Source organism: Asparagus officinalis, chromosome 4, assembly GCF_001876935.1.
Source record: "Asparagus officinalis chromosome 4, Aspof.V1, whole genome shotgun sequence".
Classification (NCBI taxonomy): domain Eukaryota; kingdom Viridiplantae; phylum Streptophyta; class Magnoliopsida; order Asparagales; family Asparagaceae; genus Asparagus; species Asparagus officinalis.
Window position 1 is genome coordinate 72,082,889 of NC_033797.1, and position 10,435 is coordinate 72,093,323.

Genomic DNA, 10,435 nt, shown 5'->3' on the forward strand with positions numbered 1-10,435 from the left:
TTAGCTTCTAGCTTGTTTCTAACATGGTCACTGATATGAACATAAGCCACACAACTAAATACCCGCAAGCATGAGAGATTTATCTTCTTTCCACTCCAAACCTCCTCTAGAATCCCAAAATCCAATGGAACTGATGGCCCGTGATTAATAAGGTAGGCTGTCGTATGCACCGCATCCGTCCAAAATGTCTTAGGCAGACCTGCATGTAATCGCATGCTCCTGACACGCTCTGTCAAGGTCCTGTTCATCCTCTCCGCAATGTCGTTCTGCTGTGGCGTCCCTGGAGTAGTCCTCTCTAAGCGAATACCATTCGTAGCACAGAACCTCTTGAACTCCTCCAGCTCATATTCTCCACCATTGTCTGATCTCAGACATTTCACCTTTAGATCTGTCTCGTTCTCCATCATGGCCTTCCACTTCTTGAAGATTCCAAACACCTCTGACTTGTGCTTCATGAAGTAGATCCACACATTCCTCGAGTGATCGTCGATGAAGGTGACATAATATCTCGAACCGCCAAAAGAAGACACACTGACTGGACCTCATACATAAGAAAGAAGAATCATTAATATTAAATTTTAATTGAACATTATCAATTATTAAATATTTAATACCTGCGTCGGGGGATGGTTCTGGTGCTACGTCGGGGGATGGTTCTGGTGCTGCATCAGAGGGGCCGGGTGATGAATATCCAGCATCTACAACAAATGAACATTATGAGCTAGATAACTAAAAATTTATAAAACATGTTAAAGTATTAATTAATTTTTATACCTGCATCCGGAGATGGTAGTGGATCATCAGCACCACTACCTGGGGTGATACTCCGTGAGCGATCACCCTCCAGGTCAAAGAGCCTCCTCATCCTCCTCCTCATCTGCAAATATAATAAAGACAATCGTTAAGAAAAAATTATATACATGCTCATGAGATATGTTGTTATGAAATGCATTATTGTTTTTATTATGATAAGATAAAAATCGATAATGTGGTGTAACATATCAGGTTCATACCTACATCCAGCGTCACATTCTGTGCGTAAGAGAATTCTTGCCAAACATCATCAGATGAACCGATTGGTTCACTATAATTATCTTCACTTTCTTCAATATTTTTTTCATTGTTATTAGGAAGAACAACAGATCTTGGCTCCTTGTACAAAACCACCCAATCATACATGACATTCGGATCTTTCACATAGAAGCACTGATCAGCTTGTTCTGCGAAAATGAATTTCTCATCCGTATATACTTCTCGGTGAAGATTGACTAGTGTAAATCCATAATGATCCTTTTGCTTTTTTGCAGGACACCACCGAACCTTGAACATCGTGTAAGTACATTGTTTTGGTTTACCAAACCCGTAAATTACCTCAACGATATCTTCTAATTGGCCATAATATAATATGTCAGCTAGAATTGGATTCTGATCTCTTATACTTGAAAAACATTCTTGAGCAAACAAGCCCATGACCCCACTGTTCTGAGTTACCCTCCTATCATCGGTCTCTAACGTTCGAAATTTATATCCATTCACCAAATGCTCATTATAACGTCTCACTTCGTGATAAGGACGTTGTGCATGGATAATAATTTCATCTGGTAATGTAGTATCATCAAGAAGTGATTTTTCAACCTAAGACAAACAATTTGAGAATATTTAGGCGATGTTATATTATGAATGTTCAATAATTAATTGTAAAACACTTACATCAAATCTTAACCAATCAGAAAATTCTTTCTTATGTCTTTTCTGAATATTGTGCGCTGCATTCCTACCGGTTGTTTCATTCTTAAGCTTCTCCAGATGTCGCCTATATAAACAATATATAAGTTTGTATTGATAAACTATATGTAAAATGAATATTTCTCATCTATATTACAGATTTTATTTGTTACCTTCGATAGTCTTCGAACATATCAAGGTTTTCCAACACATATGCATGAATTTGATCTAAGAGAGATCTCGGGTATTTTTCACGCTTCCTCTCCTTTTGAGGTGCTTGAGATGTGGTTTTCTTCTTACGCATGTAACGTGATGCAAACACAAAGCATTCGTTAGCCACGTATCCTTCAGCTATCGAGCCCTCGGGACGAGCTCGATTGCGAACATTGTTTTTCATGCAGCCCAAGTATCTTATAATCATAAAAGTTAATTATTAGCACGGTAATTTGAAAAACGCGTATACAATTAATAAATATAAGAAAAATCGTAAATTACCTTTCAATCGGATACATCCAACGATAAGTAACAGGACCGGCGATTCTAGCCTCTCTTGCAAGATGCTGGGTAAGATGGACCATAATTGTAAAAAATGAAGGAGGGAATATTACTTCCATATTGCATAGAGTAACTCGGACATCGGCTTCAAGTTTCTTAAAGTCATCGACATCTATGACTTTAGAGCATAATTTTCTGAAAAATCCACAATACTCAATAATAATCTTCGACGCTTCTTTATCCATATTGTTACGGATTGCAACAGGGAGCAATTGATGGAGAAGAACGTGATAATCATGTGTCTTCAGACCTAAGAGTTTTCTCTCTTGCACCTGGACATTATTTGAAATGTTAGCAGAGTAACCATCCGGCGACTTTACCGATTTGAGAATTTCACAAACTCGTTGCATCTGCTCATTTGACATTGTAACACGAGACGGAGGCAACTTTAATTTTTTAAGGCCAACGTCTTGAGCTTGCAAATCATTTCGGATATTCAAAGCAGTCAGATCTTGGCGCGCCCGTAGATCATCCTTCGACTTGTTTGCATCTTGTAGGAGAGTTGATACTATGTTATCACATATATTTTTCTCAATATGCATAACATCTAAGTTGTGTCAGATTTTTATGACCGTGAATTTTGATACTAGTTAAAATAATTTTCTAGTATTTTAAAATATTTAATTATTATTTATAAACGAGTATTTATATTTTTCTTGATTTTTTACAATTTTCTATGATTTAAAAATCTGATTATATATTTATTTAAATGATTTTGATATTTATAAATTTATTTTGTGTGGTAACAATTTCTGGAATTAATGTGTTGTTTTGTTGATACTATTACATACTATTTTAAATAATACGTTGTATTATTATTACTATTACGTATTATTCCGTGTATTATGTTGAATTATTAATTATGTATTATTTGTGTAAATTGTTGTATTGTTTTAATTATCGTGTATCAACTGTCGTATTAGCACAACTAGTACGTTTTGGTTTGTAGATATTTATCCCATAATTATTGGATTTTAAATGTAAGTAAATATATTTTATTTATTAATTATTTCTGTTTAATTGTATAATATGGGTATATTTCGACTATTTCGTATCAACTGTTGTAATAGCATAACATGTACGTTTTTAATTGTAGATAATTATTATGTAATTGGTTTAATTTTTAAATACCCGTAATTAATTATTTTAATTATTTTAACCCCAGCTCTCCTCCCGAACTCCGACGCACCACTACCAGCCACCCTCGTCCTCCTCCCCCTCTCTCGCACCTCTCGCGCTCGCCAACTCTCCCCTGCTTCAGGCCTCCTCGCCTCGACGGCGCCCCTCCCGTCGGCCCACTACGGACCCACTCCGACAAACCCGCGCCTCCCCAGCAACCGCCAGACACTCCAGTTTCGCGCCCTCCATCCCCTTGAACCGCCCCACGCCGCCTGAGCTCTCCTCAGCCGTCCTCTCCTCACCCGATGAACCGCCCCACGCGCTATGCACGCCAGATCCCGCCGTGCCCACAAGCTCGACAACCCTCGACACCCCGAAAACCCTCTCGCCGCCCTGCCTCCGCCTGACAGCCCGCCAGCACCCCGCCCCCAGTTCCGCCTCTTCCTCCTCAGCCTCCTCTTCTGCCGCCTCTCTCACTCGGTCGTCGGAACTGCACCGCAGCCATCTCTTTTCAAACGCAGACAGCCCGCTCTCTCCTCTTGTCGACGCCTCACCGCCCTGACGACCCCCTGCGCTGCCACCCCTCTCGAGCCGTCGTCGCCACGCCAAGCCAACAGCTCGTTGTTCCTACGCGCGCTCAGATCAGATCCACACCGTCAGCGTCGATACGTTCGACAAACCCCGAGGCAAGATCCCTCTTGCTCAGATCTGAATTCTATACCTGTTATAAATTATTTGCATAGTATAATTGTGACGTATTTATCTGCGTGGGTTGTTTGTTGAAGAATATTGATCTGAATAATTGATATGTGATAAATAGTGTTTTTGGAATAATTATAATAAGTTAAAAGAATTTAATTTGATAATGAATTTATTTTATAGAATTTATAATATTTAAAAAGAATTTATCTACGAGAAAATGAATTATTTTAGAATAATAATTGATGAGAAATAATTTTAAAGAATTTATTCTGGAAAAGAGAATATTTGGATTGTTATAATGAGAAATAATTTTAAAAGAAATTATTTTGAAAAATGAATTATTTTCTATATTACATAGTTGTTGTTCATGATTACATTCATGTTTATGAATATTTTACTGTATTCGACATGTCATGATGTAGTTGCGTGAAATTAATGTTATTAATATCGTCTCGTTGTGTTTGAGAACCATTAGTAGTTCATGACTTAGGGGCCTCGTGCGTCATGAACAGACTTAGTGACATGTGTGAGTGTATTGGCTGAGTTTAGGTGGTGAACCCGAGTTATAGTGTGGATTGTGATTGTCGACTTAGAAAAGCGAGAAGAGTTGGGATAGGGAATCATTGGTTCAGGTGATGGGATGATTGTGATTGTCGACTTAGAAAAGCGAGAAGAGTTGGGATAGGGAATCATTGGTTCAGGTGATGGGATAAGATTGTTGATGTATTTTCCAGGCTCGCACCATCGCCTTGTGTCGGCCTGGGGTGGGTCTGAGGTGCGGTGATATCGAGATTATTGATTATTTTCCAGGCTCGCGCCAATGCCTTGTGTCGACCTGGGGTGGGTCTGAGGAGCAGTGATATTGTGATTGTTGATTATTTGAGATGAGTGATGGGATGGTTAGTTATATGACCTTGATTCTTGGCTAAGTATGAGTCTTGTGAGATGTAGGCCGGTTGTATTTCTTTTCATACATAGATCAGGATCAATATTTAATTATCTACAATTTGAGACATATGGTATATACATGAGGGTTTCCTTGTTTGGATTATTTCGCTCGACGTACTACGTCTCGAGTTGTAGATTTTTAAGTATTAATTCCATCTATTGTATGACCTTGTTACTTGGTTGATTTTTGGATTCTTTTGATTATTAGTATTCCAGTTGCGTGCCTCTATCGTTATTACTATCATCACATGTTCTATTTCTATTTCTGTTATCGCATTAACCACGCATATATTATCAATACTGTTATTGTATTTGTTTCTGCCTTGGGGAATCTTGTCGTGTGTTACACACGCTGACGTACTCCTATTTTCTGGGTGTACGTCAGATTTAGGAGACGGACAGCCTCAGTTCGGAATCGTACAGGAGCCAGATGATTCTTAGTAGGGGTGTCTTGCAGAAGGAGTAGAAGAACCAGCTGAAGCGTAGTGATTTTCTTCCATAGTAGTAGTTAGATGATAGCCACATTTTATTACAATTTTATACCCTCATTATCTATTTTATATGAATAAATATACCACTAATAATTGTTTTTATCTTTTAATTGCAGATTAATGAAGAATAAATCTCAACTTCTCATCTCTCAACCAAAAACCCATTGATTAAATGAAGAAATGATTCAAGAAGCCAAAGTGAAATTTTCGACTTTTTGAAGGCCCAAAGCAAAAAGATTACACCAAGGAAAATGGAGACCGGCTGCTGGAGGTTCATTTTGAAAAGCAAAAGGATCTGTGGACTTGAATGCTTAATTTTCAAAAATGAATAGGACCTGCTACATGCAGATGTGCTGCAATAAATGGATTTCATGACTTGCTCAAATCAAATGCATTGGATTATAAATTGAATGGGCTTTTTGGACCGGCTGTAGGCTTTTGATTGTAATCACATGAATTGTCTTTTTACAAGAATGGACCGGACTTTCCTATATAGGCTGCAGATTTGATTTTTTTCTCCTGTGGACTTGGTTGCTGCAAGTTAATCAAGTTCCTATATAGGCTGCAGATTTGATTTTTTTCTCCTGTGGACTTGGTTGCTGCAAGTTAATCAAGGCCGGATTTACTTTGAAAATCAAATGTGCAGAGTTGACTGGAGCTCTCAAAACCGGACTTGACTTAGAGAGTTGGATTTTAATTGGGCCAGACCTGCAGCAATATTTTGATTTTCATTTTCTTTTGAAAATCATATGGGCCTCCTACGTGGGCTAGAAAAATAAAAATAAAAAGCCAACATTCAAATCCACTTCATGACAAATCCAACCCATTTCTTCAAAAGCTTGGGGCTCAAGTTTGATCCAATGGCTCTCATTCACTGATGTTTACTATAAATAGGGGTAGAGAGTGAGGGGTTAGAGGTGTGAAAATTTTGTAAACTCCTTTTGGAGAGGAGGGCTACTCTTAATTGAGAAGGCCTTCCAAAATTGTAACTTTTTGTTGCAATTAATAATAATAATTTTTTCACCACTTTAAATTTTTCTCTTCTTCTCTTTGTTGGATGATGAAGATGAAGATGAAGATGGAGAATTATTTGAAGGTTTGCATTTCTTTTCTTTTTCTTTTTTTATTGCTTATTAGTGTAGATTTATTTCTATGCCTTGTAGTTAGATTTTATTTTCTTGTTAAATAGCCAAGAGGCTAGAACCCTCTTACCTTAAATTTATTTTATGCTTATAGAATAGATTTATTTTATGCTTATAGAATAGATTTATTTTCTTGCATTTAATTCTTGCAATTTTATTTTGTAGTTTAGATTTTGTAATTTATTTTGTAGTTAGATTTTAATTTCTTATACTATTCACCTTGAGGCTAGAACCCTCTTGGGTTTAGTTTTTCTTTTTGTTTATTTTTATTTTGTTTGATTCGCCTTTAGGCTAGAACCCTCTAGGGAATCACCCTTTTCTAAGAAGTGGGTTCAATTTTAGATTATCCATATCTATAATTGAATCCACCATCTTTAATTTCTTGCATTTTCTTTTATTCTAGAATTTTGTTCTTCATTCTTGAATTTTTTATTTGTTTCTTTTTTTTATTCATTTTTCCTTCTCACCTTATTGATCATACTCATTCTTTTTCAAATCCACTCTCACTTACACTTTGCACCTATTTACACACCACTTTCACTCTCTCAATCTCTTCACAATCACATTCACTCATTAATCTTATTTGTCACGCACACAACATAAGAACCGATTTTATATTTTCTCCTACAAAACACCTTCCTCGTGGGATTGATATCTTAAATACTATAACTTGACACGGTTGTGCACTTGCAACCTTTTTGGTACATGTTTATGCCGCATCAAGTTTTTGGCGCCATTGCCAGAGAAGGTGCTTAAGTAGATTTTAATTATTTTGGTTCTTTAATTTGTGTGTTTCTTATGAAAGAACTACTTGAAGATTAAAGATCAAGAATTGGAGATTGAGGAATTGGATATTCGCTTGTAGTAAGTCTTCTTCCTTATATTTTCAATTCCACACCTTTAGTTAGTTTCTCACAATTACTGACAATTAGGATCTTTAAAAAAAAAATTATTTCCGTTGACCATAATAAAATTCACCCTTCACTTTAACATTTACTAACAAGATAATAAATTCAAACAAATCCCCCTTCTCATTTGTTTGATAATTAACCCTAATTAAAAAAAAACATTTTCTCTTTTCCATCCATTTTAGTTGCTTTTAATTCATAGGGTTGCATTTTCATATTGTTAGTAGGAATTCACCAAGTGATTTGAGCATCTTGATTTGGCACACACTTAAAATATTTTTAAGGGCAAAACCCCGTAATCAAGATAAGGTGAGGGATTTCATCACCCTTTCCTTAGCCCCAAAATCACTAATTCCTCACTTCACAAACCCAAGCCTAATAAAGCTTATTAGACGTTGGCCCTTAAGGATTCGAGCTCAATAAGGAACAAGAAATCCTTAAGTGAACCGGTTTAAGTTTTCTCAGATTAGTTGGTGTCTAAGGTAAGGTTTAGGGGTTGCATAAAGCGCTTCGCAAGGAAAGAGGTACTTAATTGATCTTTGATCAACCTCTAGTACTATCCTTACCTGGCTAACTACCTGGGTAAAACTTTAATCTTTTCACTGTAGGAATTTTTGGTTAGGAGCTGGTCTAGTGGAGTTAGGCTAAACCCTAGAATTAGAGTTGATTGAAAAGTGATTGCTTTGATTTGTTTTAGTTAGGATTTTTCTTTTCCTTTATCTTCTCATAAAAAAAATTCTTTCTTTCTTTCATAAAAAAAAACTAATTTTTTTAAAAAAATTTTTTGGTGTATGCAAATTTGGGTTCGGGATAATTCTCATCGTTTAGTCCGTGTTGAACCAATCCAAGAAATGGCAAATCAACCAGTTCTTCAGGATATGTGCTATCCCATTAGGATCAAAACTTTAAAATTATCCCGGGAGAACCTTTTTGGAAGTATTTTGACCGATTTAAAGATCTTCTCATCCAATATCCTCATCACGGTTTAGAAAAATGGCGATTGTGCCAAAAAAATTATGAAGGATTAGATTATTCTGCCAAAACTTCCTTAGAATCAATGTGCCACGGGGATTTTATGAGAAAAAACGCTGATGAAGCGTGGGAGTTTTTAGAGAGTCTTTCTGAAAAAACAATGCAATGGGAACACTGTGATGAGAGGGTTTCATCAGTTCCCCATTCTAAGTCTAGTGGTCTTTCCTTGGAGTCAAACATTGCTTCTGAAGCGAAGATGGTGACAATTCTGCGAAGGTTAGAAGCCTTAGAAATTAAGGAACGAGCTCCAGCTCAACTCAATCATGTTTTTTTCCCAGGATGTCACAATTGTCAGTCTCCTACCCATGTTTCAGAGGAATGTCCTCTCCTAGAAAACAACAACGCATTAGAACAGATGAACGTTGCATTCCAGCACCCTAAAAATGATCCATTTTCTCCAACCTATAATCCAGGTTGGAGAAATCATCCCAACTTTGCATGGAATCAAGGAAATTCTCCCAGAACTCAAAACTTCACTTCCGCTTCGACCCAACATTTTCCTAGGGGAAACACAGTTCCGTTCAATTCTCATTCATAATTTCAACAACCCAATCTGCCGTATCAAAATCAGTCTCCTCTTCATCAAGCTGTAATTCAGACTCCTCACAATCCAGATCAGGATAAACGTCTCAATGTCTTAAAAAGAGGTTTAGAAACCATAATTAAGGCCTCTACTCAAACCACGAATATGTTGACTCAAACATCTAGCACGCTGAATTCCTTCATGCAATCAACCGGACAAATGCTCAACTCCAACACTCAAGCTATAGCTAGATTAGAATCCCAACTTGGTCAACTAGCTAGTGTCGTGAGTGAAAGAGAGAAAGAAAAATTTCCAAGTCAACCCGTGGTTAACCCTAAGAACACAGGATGCAGTTCATCCTACGAAGCCTAAGTGAATGCAATCCATTCACTTTGGTCAGGTAGACAGGTCGATAATCAAGTGAGAACTCCTCCAAGTCAAACTCTTGATCCTGTACAAATTCCTTCTCCTTCTCCTTCTGATGAATCTATTCAACAATTACTCCCTGCAGATGATCAAGAACATGAACCCGAACCTGAGCCTGCTTTTGATAGGTTTAGACCGGTTGCTCCCTTCCCAGATAGACTCAGGTCTAGGAAACACTCTCCTCAGGAGGAGAAAATCCTAGAGACATTCAAGCAGGTTAAGGTCAACATTCCTCTCTTAGATGTAATTGAACAAATTCCATCTTATGCTAAATTTTTAAAAGAATTATGCACTAAGAAGAGGAGAATAAATGTTCCAAAGAAAGTCTTTTTAGCCGCCAATATCAGTGAAATGCTGTCAAATCCCATACCTTTGAAACGTAAAGACCCAGGTTCCCCCATTATTTCATGTATCATTGGTAATACTCACATTGATAAGGCAATTTTAGACTTAGGGGCCAGTGTCAATTTGCTTCCATATTCAGTCTATCAGCAATTGGGTCTAGGTGTACTGAACCCAACCAAATGCACCTTACAGTTGGCTGATAGATCTGTTAAGGTCCCCATGGGTGAGTTAGAGGATGGTCTGATTAAGGTTGGAGATTTATTTTTCCAGTAGATTTTGTAGTCTTGGAAACACAGCATGTTTCCAATCCCAAAGAACAGACACCTGTCATCTTAGGATGACCGTTCTTAGCCACTTCTAATACTCTCATTAACTGTAGAACTGGTCAAATGAAACTGTCCTTTGAGAATTTGACTGCTGATCTCAACATTTTTAATCTAGGGGACCAACCAAATAATCAGCTTCTAGAAATAAACTACATTCAGGAAAGATCAGTAGAAGAAGAAGAAGAAGAAGAAG

General features: G+C 37.2%; 1 long non-coding RNA gene across 1 annotated transcript; it reads right to left on the minus strand.

Moving 5' to 3' along the window:
* LOC109836060 lies at window positions 643-1,024 on the minus strand. The gene is made up of 3 exons (XR_002245811.1): window positions 1,014-1,024; window positions 775-877; window positions 643-698 (listed from the first exon to the last, which is right to left on the minus strand). It is a non-coding gene; the product is annotated as an uncharacterized LOC109836060 (long non-coding RNA).